Consider the following 16,555-nt stretch of genomic DNA (forward strand, 5'->3'; position numbering starts at 1 on the left):
ACACACACACACACACACACACACACACACACACACACACACACACACACACACACACACACACGTTTTTGCTACGTCGTGGGGACTCCTGACTAGAAGGGTACACGTGGGGACACCAATTTCTAAATACAATAAAGCCATAATTTTTACACAGAAGTGTCTGGGGGAATTTTTGAATCCCAAAAATCAACTTTATTATCAGAAATTATTAATTTTAGAAAGGTGAATTTTTGTCAGGTTTTTCTATTCCGGTGGGGACCTGCCTATTGTGTCTTACCCCAAACCACCACCGAGGGGCGCTATTATGAGTTAGCTGTAGGTTATCTAGTTTTAATACAAATTTAAACCTGTACCAGATTAACAATACATATTAAGTTTAGATAATCATTAAAGAGTTGTTTAAAAGGGAGAATTGTCTATATTTATATTTTTATGGATTTTTACAATTACAATTTACTAATTCCCATAAACTCTTGTATTTGAATAGACCATTTGTATGGATGTAAACAGTGACAACAGCCTCACCTCACTTCCTGTCTAACAGGAATCTATTTTTCTTCAACTGAGAATCTGAAAAGGTCCACATTTTGATAAATAAGACAGTCATGTTGTATGACAAGCAGGAAATGTTCACAGGTATCATTGTGTTTGCTGAATAATTATCTGTGCATACTGGAATCAACTCTGAATTAAAACACGAGCACATGCTGGCATTCAACAGGGTTGCAAGATATATGGCTATTTGTGTTTTTTCTTATTCGTCATCCTAAAAATTTGTCACGCACAGAAACCTATGAAACCCAATGAGTGCGATGTGTATTAATGCGTTGCGGAATATTTCGCAAAACAATACAAAATGTCATCTTTAAGGAGGATGATTTTGTTGTCCTCTCTTCTTAAAAAGAGAAAAAGAAAAGAAATATTGGGTCCATCCAACAATCCTGAGATCGTAGAGAGGAAGAAGAGTTTACTGCGGGATTATCCCGAACGGTTCGAGGTTTACTTCAGGATGTCAGCGGCTCAGTTTGAAGCTTTGCTAGCGAGACTGGAGACACATTAAATAATATTAAGTTAATATAATATATAATAATATATGTTTTTTTTATGCAAATGTGCCACATTGAATTCTTTTGAGTAGAAGACATTTTATGTACGACCCCCATAAACTTCCCCAAGGAAAGTTTGGAAATTTTGGTAAATTACGACTAAAACAAGAATCTACGATTTCTTAATACTCTAACATTTATTTAACGTATCAGTACGTTAACTTTTGAAACACTTTTTTAACTTGTTGCCTTCAACAAACAAAGGCTTTAAGGCATCAATACGATTCTTAACATAAGATTTCACCCCCCCCCCCAACTTCTCCCCCGAAGTGCTGCTGGTGACCTTCCAGTGTCCTCCATGCACTGGGCTTTACCAGGACCCTTCCCAGAGTGGATGTAGTCCATCAGAGGTTTTTCCACAGCCTGGATCTCTCCGTGGGTTTTGTGAAGATACTGAAAATAAAAATAAATATTAGTAATTGGGATTGGGATAAAAGTAATTGTTATCCCACACGACATGAACGTGAATAACATATCAAATAAATACATGGTCTTCAGTTTTTCTCTCATTGGTTTACAGTTTTATACATACGTTTTTGCTAAAATCTAGTTAGCATGGTTGAAAATCTGTAAATTCTGGCACATGTTTGCAAGCATGATACCTATGAACAATATAAACAGTGATACTATATTAAAAAGGAATATTTTGACAAAAATATTGCTGGTAATTTAGTCACTATCTAAGATGTGTAATGGACCTGGGCCAAAAATGGACCAAGCCAAACATGACAAAATATTCAGGTTTTATTGGTCTTAACCATAATTACTGCTTGGGAAATTGAAGAAGTAAATTTGTACAGGAGGACTTTTCCCTTTTCTTTTCTTTTCTTTACATGTTTAAGCCTTTAGAAACTAAACATTTACGATATAGGACCTAATTAAAGCTGCACATAATGGGAGGGGTTTACCCATGCTTAAATTATATTGGCCCACGGTGAACAACGGCAACAGATCTTAAAAAACACAGTTATAAGGATTTTGCTTGTAAATGAAATGAAAATATAGTTTAATATATTTATGATTGATATATTATATGGTGTAAATATACTGAAAAATATATGAAATAATACATTATATTTTACAATATATTGAATAATACACAAGGAATTGCCACTTTTCATATATAAAAAATACATTTATAATAATATATTTACACTATAAAATGTCATTAATTGAGTGTACTTCAAAAACATGAGGAACAAGATTTCCTTACATTTCTTGGGTGTTTTAATTAAAGTTGTAAGTTGCTAGTACAAAGACTTAAGAGTGTTGGGACAATGATACTTTGCATTTATTTCTATTTATTAAACTGTAAATACTTTGTGCATGTCTGAAACTTCACGGAATAAATACATTTAAAAAAGAATAACTCCAATACAGTTACATAGTTTTTAGATAAAGCAACATGCAGCATATTCTCAATGTTTCTTGTTCTTCTGCTGGACTGAAGCACAGGCTCTGTTCTTCAGCTCAATGGTGACCCACAAAACTCAGACAGCACAAACCCTTTAAACCCCAACACAACATTAAACACTAACAGATCTCTGAAGATCTCAGCACTTTATAACATTATAACATTAGCAGAATAACAAGAAACATTGAGAATATGCTGCATGTTGCTTTATCTAAAAACTATGTAACTGTATTGGAGTTATTCTTTTTTAAATGTATTTATTCCGTGAAGTTTCAGACATGCACAAAGTATTTACAGTTTAATAAATAGAAATAAATGCAAAGTATCATTGTCCCAACAAGAAAAGAGATTTGTTGTCTACAACATGGAGTAACATCCGTGAATGTCACTCACAAACATTACTAGGCAACCAGTAATGGGAACGCCCACTAACGACCTCACCGCCAGCCACTGGCGACATGCAGCGACAAAGTCGCTTGTAGTGTGAACGGGGCTTAACTGTTAGAACGGGATTGTTTTTATACTTTTGAACAAAAGATCAAAAGCTCAAATAACAAAAATGTCTTTTCACTTCCTTCTCTTCTCAGATTAACCAATAATGCCAATAATGCAAGGGGCACTGAGTGCAATTAACTACTCTTTTTCTGTTGGTACACACAGAATAAAAGATACTATTTTCAGAAAAATGTATAAGAGAAAATTATATAAAATTATCTTAAGAATATATATTATCTAGGATATAAAAATAAATAAAATAAAAGCAAGTGAAAAACATGCAAATCATAGAGCACTGGTTCTTTAAAAGTATAACAATATCAGAAGTCTTCATAATCCTCCTGTTTAATTTAAATCGTATTACCTTTGGATGGTTGTTGATTGCGTTGTTCAAATTCATTAGTGAACTCCATTGATTTGTCGGGACACATAATAGCTCTCTTTTAGTAAAAGAATATTCAACAAGCACTCCTAAATATCAGTAAACTAGGCATGTGCCGGTATAAAATTTTATCAAATTTTGGGTGTAGAAAAACAACAACTTGCATTACAATAGATATAATTGTGATTGTCAAAACATTTGATAACTAAACAGAATTTTACACAATTTTCACGATTTCAGTTCAATTCTTGGGATTTAATTTCAATGTTGATTCAATATTGGCTCTGGATAAATATTAGGTAGGCTACAGTAGATAGCCTACATGTTAATTTTTCTTAAGAAAAAAATATATCTCACATATTACTGTAAATTAAATATAATTTGGTTTTCATTATAATAACAATTATGACACAAGTAAAAATATAATACAAATGTAATATAGTGCACACATTTAGCAAAATACTCCTCTATAGATATTTTTTTTAGCCAATTAACATGCTATGGTCATTAAATGGCTTTCCTGAGGTAAATGTAATGTTCTGTGACATAGGCTAATTGTTCACCTGCAGTTTTATTGACCTCTTTCCATGTCTAAAAAACAAAATGGATCGATATTATGTATGAGGCATATATACCTTTCGGTAAGTTGTACTGCATCTTTAAATAAAACGTAACAGATGATCGGTTTACCTGAACTGAGGCGCTACAGCGATCTGTCAAGTCACATTTACAAGTGCCAAAACGGTATTTATCGTCTGAACTTCGTAATAAAATGGACAGAACATGAGAGCTGAGAATTTTTTTCATATCATAAGTAACCTGCTCTGTCTAGTCTGTCAGTGTCAGTGTCCTCTTTGCTCCGCGATTTTTCTCTGCGTGAGAAAATGGATGTGTGGCGTGAGAGCGTGTGAAAAATGAGCCAGATATCAGTGCTTACCTTGGTTTAGAATGGCTACTTCTAAAGGAATGAGTGAAGCCCTTTCAGAATCTGTGCGTCCAAAACGGCAAGTCAGACTGCCGGCCTATAGACCCTTTTACAGTTGGTAAACATAGTGACGTATTTGTGTGGCCGGGGCTTAGCTGGAGGCAGAAAGATCCCTCTGGCCGCTTCACTAACGTTAGTTTGCCAGTTTGATAGCTTGTTTTTTTAACAATGACTGGAGAAAATCCAATTTTATCTTAATGTGCAAGGTCACTCACTGTCCAGGACCGCAATTGTTATTTGGAAAAGTTAATTTTAACGGACGGAAACAGATGACCGTACACGCGCTCAGTCAATGGACGATCTGACAGGATTAACGTTAACGCTACCAACAGTTGAGTGGCCTGACTTCTACACCTACCCGATAGAGAAACTGAGGGTAACGAGAAACTGAGGACATATAAATCTTTAAATGCCTATAACTATGTGCTGAATGGTCATGTAAAGATTTGTGTGTACGATCCGCAGTTCTGCCTAGCAAGCGCCAAGAAGACGACAATGTAAAGAGTGACATATTACTGTGCAATTTTAAAGATGTGGATATTTTCTATAAATAAAAATTCCAGATACAGCATACTCATTTTTCATCAATTCTTGCACCCAACAACACAACAAGATGACATTTTATAATAAAAATAATAATTTAAGCTCCTTATTAAGTAGCCGAATCTGTGTTGGTTTGTATTGGCCGCCTCCAGTTTTCCGTTTGTTTTGCCTCCAGCTAGCGCCGTGACGTAACTGTGACGTCGGGGCAAAAGAGGTCTATTTGTCAGACTACCAAGTGAATATTATAGGCCACAGAGAACTGACTTCCTCTAATACAGAAGATACTGCAGCACAGACTACATTTAGACTCGAAGAGGAGTTCAATGCAGGGAGTGATGAAACTGCCAGAACGAGGTACAAAGCAGGTTCAGCAGTGGCCAGACCTGGAAGTCGGTATGTAGAAAGAGATGAGTGGGGAGCCTTTTATACTGAATTAGAGAACATTCAAGCTCAAATTGGCCAAGACAATAATCTCATACAAAGTTTCCGTGATCAAGTGCCCCATCATGTGTTATCCAAATACCGTGGGACTTTGGAGGAAACCTAAAGTGCAGATACTCACCTATCACTGAGAGATGACCGAGCCTCTTTTCCTAAAGCAAGGCAGCCACTTTCACACCCTTCTCACTCATCAGCTTCCTTCTCTGCAACACCCCAAGTCTCACCACTCCGTTCCCAGGTATCAGTGGCGTCCTTGGCTGAGTCCCATTCAGTTACCCATCTAACACCACAGAGACCTAAAACGACAGTGGACAGTCCTCAAGAGGATGAGTCATGGCCTGAACCACCACCTCCAGTATGTGACGATGTCCCTTATAGAGCTAGGAAAGAGCATGCATTCCCAGTCACTTACGTTACTTCTGTTAGTTATTCAAACCCAATGAAACTAGCAGCAGAGAGATTAGTAGCACAGCCCTATTTTGGACAGCATGCTCCAGTCAAGGGAAACGCATTCCATAATCAATCATTCAGGCCTCACAGAGGGGATATCATGACAAACCCCACACCATACAATTCTCAGGGTCAGGGCAGTCCAACATATCATTCCCTGACCTGCCCTCCTACTACTGCTCCATATTTAACGCCTCATTCTGCACCCTGGCTGGATGTTCCTTCGCCACCTCAGCAACAAACTGTGTATGCTCCACAATCAGTGCAGCAGAGTGACCCATGGCTTACACACCCAGAAATGCCATACAATCAGCCACAACACCAGCCTTATGAGATCTTTCCCTCATCGCTTCCAGTACAGGAGAAAGTCTATCTAGGTCCCAAACCACGAATTCCCATGTTGATTCATCGAGACCCTGCGGAGTTCGCCAGGCTGAAGATGTCATTGTAGAATCTAATGCTACCGAGCTCTTTAAATATTGGTAGACCATCTTGAATTAGAGGAAGCCTCCTTTATCGCTGACTCTTACCTGAACTCTGTCACTCCACATTCTGACACAATGACAGCCTTAAATGAGAGGTTTGGTCAGCCGCATCAGTTAGCACTTAAAAAGATAGCACAGGTCATGGATGCTCCTGACATCAAGCGAGGGGATCATGAGGCATTCCAAAGATTCACACTGCAGATCAGAGCTCTTGTTGGGATGCTGAAAACCCTTGGCGTAGAGGGAGAAGTGGAATTAAAATGTGGTTCACATGTCACCATATTGTATGGTAAACTACCTCCAGAGTTGTGCACGGACTTTCGCAGACACCTATATTATCAGTCTGATTCAGTGTATACATTACCTGAATTCTCTAAGTGTCTCCAGTGTATCCATGCCACTGCAATAAGCGGGGACATAAAGGCCATGTTCCACCAGGTATGCCTTCTGTCTGAGGACAAGCCCCTTCTTCGGTTTGTGTGGAGAAATCTCTGCCATGATGTGCCTCCTGTGGTCTATGAGTGGCAGGTTCTGCCATTCGGTACCACATGTACTCCTTGTTGTGCCACTTTCACCCTCCAAAAACATGTGCACGATCACAGCACAGAGGGAGAAGATGTCAGGAATTCCGTAGGCAGGTGTTTCTACGTAGACAACTGTTTACAGAGTCTGTCATCAAAAGCTGATGCCAAAGCTTTGCTTCATAAATTACGTGTACTGTTGGCATCAGGAGGCTTCGAGATCCGCCAATGGGCCAGCAACACCCCTGACATCCTTAGGCATCTCCCTCAAGAAGCACGCTCCGATAAGGTTGAAATGTGGCTCACCCAAGATTCTTCTGATGTTCAAGAGTCTACGTTAGGCCTAAGATGGCACTGCCATACAGATATCATCGGCTATAAACATCCACTGGAGGATTACGGCCCAACCACAATGTGCACTGTGTACCGTACATTGGCCAGACAGTATGACCCTTTGGGGCTAATATTGCCATATACAACTCGGGCTAAGGTGATTGTACAGCGACTCTGGGATAAACAACGAGAATGGGATGACCCATTACTGCCTGAGGAGCTGCTCCAAGCCTGGAATACATGGGTAGCAGAACTGCCTGAATTATCTCGCATCACCTTACCTCGCTGCTATGTTCCCACATCTATGGACCAGCCAGAAGTGATACGAGATGTCCATGTGTTCTGTGACGTATCTGAGAGAGCATATGGATCAGTGGCCTACCTACGCTCTGAGGACGCTGAAGGTGGTGTTCACTTGGCATTCCTGCTGGCCAGATCTCGAGTTGCGCCAAAACGACAACAATTCATGCCAAGACTGGAGCTTTGTGCAGCAGTCACTGGAGCTCAACTTGCAAAGCTGATAATCAGTGAGCTCACCTTACCGATCAGGAAAACCATCTTGTGGTCCGACTCGACCACTGTCCTGACATGGCTCCAGTCAGACTTGTGTTGATTCAAGGTCTTAGTGGGAACCAGGATTGCTGAAATCCAAGCGCTCACAGATTGGCGGGCATGGAGGTATGTGAGATCAATACTTAACCCGGCAGATGATCTGACCAGGGGTAAATCCTTGGTGGAACTAGCAAAACCGAATAGGTGGTGTCAAGGTCCATCTTTCCTTTAACGAACCCCTGATGAGTGGCCAGAAGCTCCAGCAGGGACAGTTGGAGAAGATCCTACAGAGCTACGATGTTCCTTGTTCTGCCATTACATTTCAAGTTCTGATAGGTATGTCCCATACCCAGGTATGCTACATGGAGTGAACTAGTGGAGGCCACAGCAAGCACCCTTCAGCAGGAGAAAGCGGAGCAAGCTGCTCCATCTAGTGCAAGAACTTATCAGCAGGCAGTCTCCCTCCTCCTTAAACAGTCCCAGCTCGACAGTTTCCTAGAGGACTATAACCTTCTCAAAGCCAATAAACCAGTTCCTTCCAGTAGCCGCCATCTTGTTCTGGCTCCTGAGTTTGATGCAACAGAAGAGGTCATTCGGGTTGGTGGAGGCCTCCGAAGAGCAGAGGATTTGGATACTAACTTCAAACATCCTATTGTGCTGGATCCGAGCCACTGCATCACCGAACTGTTAATCCAGGATTTCGACCAGAGATTATGCCATCCTGGACCAGAGCGAGTCTTCGCTGAACTCCGACGGTTGTACTGGATATTGAGAGGGCGTGAGGCTGTTAGGAAGCATCAATATGCTTGTCTGGAGTGCCGGAAGTTAAGATCCAAACCTGTTTCACCGAAGATGGCTGACTTGCCTCCTGCACGACTGCGTTTGTTCAAGACAGCGTTCTATTCCACTGGGATGGACTGCTTTGGGCCTTGATGTACTTACCTCTATCGACACAGATGCCTTCTTGATGGCAGTACAGAGGTTTACAGCACGTCGTGGTACCCCTGCTGAACTTTACTCTGATCAGGGGACAAATTTCAGAGGGGGAGAGAAAGAGTTGAGAGAGGCTTTCACTGTCATGAATTCTAACCTGCAAAGGTTACTGGCAAAACATCAGATCAACTTCCATTTTAATCCTCCAGCAGCTCCACACTTTGGAGGAGTGTGGGAGTGAGAGATTCGCTCTGTAAAAGCAGCACTTAGCACCACAATTGGAGCACAAAGCATTCCTGAGGAAGTACTGAGAACGGTTTTAATTGAAGTGGAGGCAATCTTGAATTCCAAACCGTTGGGGTATGTGTCAGCTAACATCTCAGATGTTGACCCAATAACACCAAATCATCTTTTGATGGGGCGGCCCAGTAGTTCATTGCCGCAAGTTGTCTATCAAGATTCTGAACGTCTAAGTCGCAGACGGTGGAGACAAAGTCAGATACTGGTGGATCATTTCTGGGCCAAGTTCATCCGCTACTACTTGCCTGGTCTTCAGCTCAGGCAAAAATGGCAAAGGACTACCGAGGATATTACTGAGGGGTCTGTTGTAATGATGGTTGATAACCAATTACCAAGGGCTCTATGGTTAGTAGGCAGGGTGGTAAAGGTGTTTCCAAGCACTGATGGGCATGTGAGAGCCGCTGAGGTAAAGGTTAATGACAAGAGTTTCATCAGACCTGTGGTAAAGCTAATTCAGCTGCCTGAATTGCCCAAGGAGGATTAACAGTCAATTGGAACACATTTACACTGCAAATGTGGGGGCGGCTGTTACAAAGGTAGCACAAAGGTGCCAACTAGTGGCTATTAGTGGATGCGCGGGAAATGATCGCGCACGTGAAATGCGCGTGAAGAATAACAGCTGCGCTCTCCTCAGGAAGACTGTTATAGAAGTCACGGTGCGGTGTTCGTGTTGAACAATAATAACTGTGTACGTCCTTGCGAGAAAAGTGAGTTTCATCTATTCTTTACTTGTTTAAGATTGATTATATATGTAAATATCTAGGAATAATCGAGTATTTACATTTTACATTTACATTTAGTCATTTAGCAGACGCTTTTATCCAAAGCGACTTACAAATTAGGACTAAATTAAGCGAGTCATCAAGAAGAGGCAAAAACCACAACAACGCAAGAAGTGCTCAAAATATGAATTTCAGGCATTATTCACAGTAGCATAAGCCTGATTAGTGATGTTTCAAAAGGGAAAGGAATTTTTTTATTTTTTTTATGAGGTTAAGTGCTCACGGAATAGATAGGTTTTCAGCTGTCTTTTGAATGTTGTCAGGGATTCTGCATTCCGGATGGGGGTGGGAGAGCGTTCCACCAGCATGGAACTGTGAATGAGAATGTTCTGGAAAGTGATTTTGTGGCTTTCTGTGATGGAACCACGAGACGTCGCTCGTTGACCGATCGTAGGCGTCTGGTAGGGATGTAGACTCGTAGGAGTGAGTGAAAGTAGGAGGGAGCTGAGCCTGTGATAGATCTGTAAGCAAGCGTCAGTGCCTTGAACTTGATGCGAGCAGCGAGAGGTAGCCAGTGCAGAGAGATGAACAGAGGAGTGACGTGGGCCCTCTTGGGCTCGTTGAAGACAAGACGAGCTGCAGCATTCTGGATCATCTGTTGGGGTTTGGTTGCACATGCTGGAAGTCCGGCCAGAAGAGCATTGCAGTAGTCAAGCCTAGAGATGACCAGGGCCTGGACGAGAAGTTGTGTTGCATGCTCAGTTAGGAAAGACCTGATCTTCCTGATGTTGTGCAGCGCAAACCTGCATGATCGAGCTGTCTTTGAAATGTGATCTGTGAAGGTCAGCTGGTCATCAAACGTTACTCCAAGATTTCTGACCGACCTTGATGGGGTGATTGATGATGAATCTAGCTGGATGGTGAAGTCGTGCTGTAGAGACGGGTTGGCAGGGAGGACGAGAAGCTCAGTCTTTGCCAGGTTGAGCTGCAGGTGATGTTCCTTCATCCATGTGGAGATGTCTGCCAGACAGCTTGAGACCCGTGCAGCTACTGTGGGATCATCTGGTTGAAATGAGAGGAAGAGCTGTGTGTCATCAGCATAGCAGTGGTAGGAGAAGCCGTGTGCCTGTATGATGTGTCCCAGTGATGTGGTGTAGATGGAGAAGAGGAGGGGACCAAGAACTGAACCCTGGGGGAACCCCTGTGGTCAGTTGATGTGCTCTGGATACTTCGCCTCTCCATGCGACCTTGAAGGACCTACCTGTGAGATAGGACTCAAACCAGTGGAGTGAAGTTCCTGTGATGCCCAGTGATGAGAGGCTGGACATAAGGATCTGATGATTCACAGTGTCGAAAGCAGCAGACAGATCCAGGAGAACGAGGACTGAAGATTTGGAAGCAGCTTTTGCGATCCGTAGGGCTTCTGTGACTGACAGTAATGCAGTCTCAGTTGAATGCCCTTTCTTGAAGCCAGATTGGTTGACATCCAGCTGGTTGTTTAGAGACAAAAAGGATGTTACTTGGTTGAAAACAGCTCTTTCAAGTGTCTTCGCAATGAATGGTAGGAGAGAGATAGGTCTGTAATTCTCTACAAATGATGTGTTTAGCGTTGGTTTTTTAAGCAGTGGAGTGACCCGAGCCTGCTTGAATGCTGTGGGGAAAGTGCCAGTATGGAGGGATGAGTTGATGATGTGTGTGAGTGATGGTAGAAGTGTGGGAGAGATGGCTTGTAGAAGGTGTGAGGGGATGGGGTCTAGAGGGCAGGTGGTAGGGTGACTGGAGAGGAGAAGTGTAGATACTTCTTACTCGGTTAGCGAAGAAAAGGAGGACAGAGGGATATTGGCTGTGGAAGGGGTCGGTCTGGGTTCCTGTGTGTGTGGAGCTGAGAACTGACTGCTGATAGTTGTTGTTTTGTTGGTGAAGAAGTTCGCAAAATCGTCGGCAGTTAAGGAGGAGGAGGGTGGTGGTGGAGGTGGACAGAGGAGAGAGTTGAATGTCTTGAAGAGTGATCGTGTGTTGGAGGAGCTGTTGATCTTGTTGTGGAAGTATGAAGATTTTGCAGCATGAACATCCACAGAAAAGGAAGAGAGGAGAGATTTATACATACTCAGGTCAGATGCGTCTTTTGATTTGTTCCATTTCCTCTCTGCTGCCCTGAGTTCGGTCCGGTGTTCACGAAGAACCTCAGACAACCAGGGGTTGGAGGGAGTAGCGCGTGCTGGCCTGGAGGAGAGAGGGCAGATTTTGTCTAGAGTAGAGGTTAGAGTGGAGCATAAGGTGTCCGTTGCGGTATTCACATCCAGAGATGAGAATTGTGAGGGTGGGGGAAGAGAAGATGACACGGCAGAGGAAAGATGGGAGGGGGAAAGTGAGCGCAGGTTTCGTCTGAAAGTGACTGGTGGTGGGGGTGGTGGTGCAGGGGTAGAGAGATGTAGACTGAAAGTAATGAGGAAATGATCTGAAACATGGAGAGGTCTCACCAAAATGTTCGCTGTGGTGCAGTTGCATGTGTAAACCAGGTCCAGTTGGTTGCCTGATTTGTGAGTACCTGTGGTGAGAGTCGTTTGAGATCGAAAGAGGCTAGGAGAGAGATGAAGTCTGTTGCATGCGGCTTTTCGAGATGGATGTTGAAGTCACCAAAGACTAGAAGTGGGGTGCCGTCCTCAGGGAAAGTGGACAGCAGCACATCCAGCTCATCTACAAAGTTACCCAGCTGACCTGGGGGGCGATAAATGACTACAATATGGATCTTAATGGGAGTTGTAAGTGTAATAGCATGATATTCAAATGAGTTGTTGTTGCATAGAGAAGAGAGCGTGGAGTATTTGCAATTGTTAGAAACGAGAAGCCCTGAACACCCCACCTCTCCCAGACTGGCGAGGGGAGTGAGAGAAGGAGAAATAGAGAGAGCAGCGGGGGTTGCTGAGTCTTCTGGACGAATCCAGGTCTCAGTCAAGCCCAAGATACTAAGAGTAGAATGAGATGCAAAGGCTGGAATGAAGTCAGCTTTATTGACTGCTGACTGACAATTCCATAGACCAACGGAAAGAGAGAGAGGAGTGTGTGCGGATGAGAGAATGGGACGCAGATTGGCAGTATTGCGCTGCCTTTTGCGCGTGATGAAAAGGCGTTGCCGAGAGATAACAGGAATGTATTGAAATCACATGTTGATTAAGGTGAACAATAAGATAAAAAGAGGGAAGGAAAATGGAAAAGGAGATACTTAAGTGCCTTTCTAGTGTCCTTGCTCGGTGGAGTCGCGCAGGTAGAGTCGATGGTCTTTACCCGAGTCGGTCTTCACATGAGGAGGCTGAACACGAGAGCTGAACGCTTCCGCTGACGCTTCCGCGACAGCGTGCAAATTACACAGATATACAGATAATGCTTTCACTGCTTGAGTAAGTACAGCTGTTTCGGTCGGGCAATTAAGTGAATAACGCGAAAATGTGCCAAATCGAAACTGCTAGGAGCAAAGGCTTACAGTAAGTGCAAATTAGACTGCAATAATAATTTTCACTCGCGGCTGTTGTTTAATGTAGCAACGCGTCTAACTAAAATACAGAATTATATGAAGTTAAAAATACAAAATAAGCAGAGAATCGAAGATGGGCTTACCTTGACTAAAATGCAGCACTGAAATAACAGGAGAACAGAGTATTCTAGAAAAAACACTTGCGCGCTCTTGTATGCTGCTCGCTGGTCCTCGTATGCTGCTCGAGGTCATAAATCCACTCGAGAGAAATGACGAGTCATGCCGTGTAGTTAACATAGAGTGAACGTCATTGTAGAATGCTGATGCATGTTATTTGTAACTGATTTCAGTTTTGTGCTTGTATTATACAAACAGATATCATTATTGTTTACATTACTTTTACATTATTTGTTCTGTAGCGATTATGTTAAGGAATACATATGTTAAGGAATACTCACATGTTATAATTCACATGTTTAAATTGGTGTACTGTGTTAGATATAATGCTAAGCTGATGGATAGACTTCATCTATAATATTACTTTATACAATGTTATATTTATTATTGTTTTTTTTTATTTCAGCTACACTACATACACTACACTGCATTCATACCCTCCAATACCTGATGTAAACATACCATTCCTGTTAATCTGAACTGAGAGGCAACTACTTCATTCAAGTCTGCATCTGTAATCAGTGTGTAATGTATGTCTGTGCTGCCGAAGATAATTCAGTATTGTCCGAAGATTGTCCTGCGTTCTGACCGACGCTCCAGGGCGAGAACTATAGCCTCCTAAGCACCTGTGGTCCTTTCTCTAAAACAACATCAGTGCGCACGTTTCGCGAAGCATATACGCAGTGTTTAAGCGGTTGATGGAAAATAAGATAATGCACGTTCTATAAATCTAAATTCTGATCTATTATTTTTCACGGTATTTTGAAGTGCCCGCGATAACAATATTGTGCATATTCATTACCGCGGTGTATCGCATTAACGAATACCGGCACATGTCTACAGTAAACACACTCAAATTTTTCTTCCAATAATATTCAAGCCTTTTCTAGCTTTCCCATCATTCCCTTTCAGTAGCTGACTACATACCTGCTGAATCTGAAGCACCATTTCCAGTCTCATTTTCAGAGTCAGATCCATCACTGTCCATCAGTACTCTCTCTATAAAACACAGTAAACATACAGGTAAAATTAACAAGTAGCGAACAAAATATTTTTTAAACAGCTACATTCAACCAATGTCTATAACCAACAATGGAGTTCCAGCTGATCATTTCCAAGTATCAAAATAAGGACGATAAGTTCCAGCTGATCATTTCCAAGTATCAAAATAAGGACGATATCAATGACACCAATTTAGCAAAACCTGTAGTTACCACAAATTTAATGTGAACTGTCACTTTTAATTTCATACAATGATAAAAAATTACAACAAAACAAACTTAACTACAGTATCCACTGAAATTGACAGTACACAGGACAACATGTTGTATTTACTCGACACGTACAGTTAAGTAATAATATCAATGTCCAGTTACTGAACCATTACTAACGTGTCAGAGTTTAATTGCCCAAATTTATTTAGCCATCAGAAATTAATTTTCACCAACGATGAATGCATTTAAAAGTACTTTTTTTTTTAGATATCAGCGAGGTATTTTTTATCTTTATATTGAACACGAAAAGTACACTTTTGGTTTCACAATAACATGATGATCATATGACTAGACATATTTATATTGTTTAATGCCACAATACCAAATCTTCTGTCCTTTGAAAGCGTTTCAAATGTTTAACAAAAAAGTAAAAATACTGAAATGTTTTTTTAAATGAACTTTTTCACTAAAATAAGCAGATATAGGCTAATCACCTACTTGCCTTGATTTCTAACAAATGATCTGTTTTCTTTTTTAATTAAACCATAAAGAAAATGTACAGATCAAGTTATAACAAAAAATTTAAGTTTACAAAAATCAACTTTAGATTGTATTAATTACTACAATCATCCCTTAATTACTTTGTGAGTGGTCTCAAAACTTCTATTTAAACTGACCGGTTATTAATTAAAACATTATTTACCTATAAACAAAAGATAGCAGATTAAAATATTGAATTTCATGCACATCCATGAACTTGGCATGGTGTTGCAAGAGACTGAAAGGAGGGCGCATGGGGGGCTATGATGGATATTTCTTTTTCTCCAAGGTTGTGCTTTTAAAAACCTTGGTTACTCTGGCTCATTAAGCTACATAAGGTTTAAGAATAAGGCTATTTTAAGCAATAAGTGACGCTCTACAATTTGACATACCACAAATGAGTAAAATGTGTTTTGTAGCCTACTATCTTCTCATTATCTCACCTGTGCATCCAGAGCTGCCATTCGTAACTTTAGTCTGCAAGCACAAGTGTCATAGACAGTCAGACATCGTGGTCAAACATCACATTACACTGTATTTAAAACTGCAATGGTACAATTTGGCAATATATTAAAGAAATTGACATTGTAACATAAACCAAAACAATTTCATTTTGACTGAAAATAAATGCCATTTATTGTCTGGTCTTGAAAACTGCATTACAGAAGTAGAAAAACTTGTCCTAAATTTATTAAACTTCCCTCTTGCTTTTGTAAACCCATTATTGATGTTTATAGTGATAAAACGCATGAATCTCAGGCCTGGCCTCAGACTCCTGTAGGCCGCAAAAGATCCAACTCCTGGCCATCTTACATTAATGTTATCAACAGTGAGCTAATCTAGGTGAAGTAACAGGGACGCAAAATATATAGTTCAGAAGTTACATAAAGACAACAACATTTTAAAATTAGGCGAAGTTTAAAAGCGGATTACCGCTAAACATGCAGTCACCTATACAATCCTATCTGTGGCCTTAAAACATGAGCTTAAGACTCTTAGGAATCTAAACCCCTAATGGATATATTATTATTAGACTATCAATATTTTCATTTTGGTACATTAATCTATACTTTCTGCAAAGCTGCTTTGAGATATGATTAATGTGAAAAGCGCTATAGAAAATAAAATGACGTGACATTTACGTTACGATATATGTGCAAACAATATGCAAGTTAAATAAACAGCACCATATTATTTTGAGAACCTTGTACAAGAAGTCAAAAACTTACCTTTTCGTCGGACATCTTGTCTCCTCCGTGTCTCGCCGCGTCCGTCGCATCCCTGCCTCTCGAGCATGAGTGTGTCGCAGGTGTGAGACCCAGGAGAGTGGGGGAGGGGACGGTCACGGTGGGGACTCGAACCTCAGGTTCTGTGTGATCTGGGTCAGCCATTACTGACACTCGCTCGGCGGACTATATATATATAGCTATGTTTATTACCCGCGCTTTTTATTTTTTCTTGTGCGGTTTTTGTATTCTTTTAAAAAAATG

General features: G+C 41.1%; 1 protein-coding gene and 1 long non-coding RNA gene across 2 annotated transcripts in view; both read right to left on the reverse strand.

The window, feature by feature from the left end:
* Positions 1-16,555, reverse strand: part of eys (eyes shut homolog) — a gene marked incomplete at its 5' end in the record, with an annotated part of 292,239 nt that overhangs the window by 75,129 nt on the left and 200,555 nt on the right. The gene's annotated exons all lie outside the window — the stretch shown is intronic.
* LOC311279393 lies at positions 1,205-16,421 on the reverse strand. The gene is made up of 4 exons (XR_014625558.1): positions 16,295-16,421; positions 15,509-15,542; positions 14,239-14,310; positions 1,205-1,499 (listed from the first exon to the last, which is right to left on the reverse strand). It is a non-coding gene; the product is annotated as an uncharacterized lncRNA (long non-coding RNA).

The sequence above is a fragment of the Rutilus rutilus genome (assembly GCF_951802725.1).
Source record: "Rutilus rutilus genome assembly, chromosome: 20".
NCBI lineage: Eukaryota > Metazoa > Chordata > Actinopteri > Cypriniformes > Leuciscidae > Rutilus > Rutilus rutilus.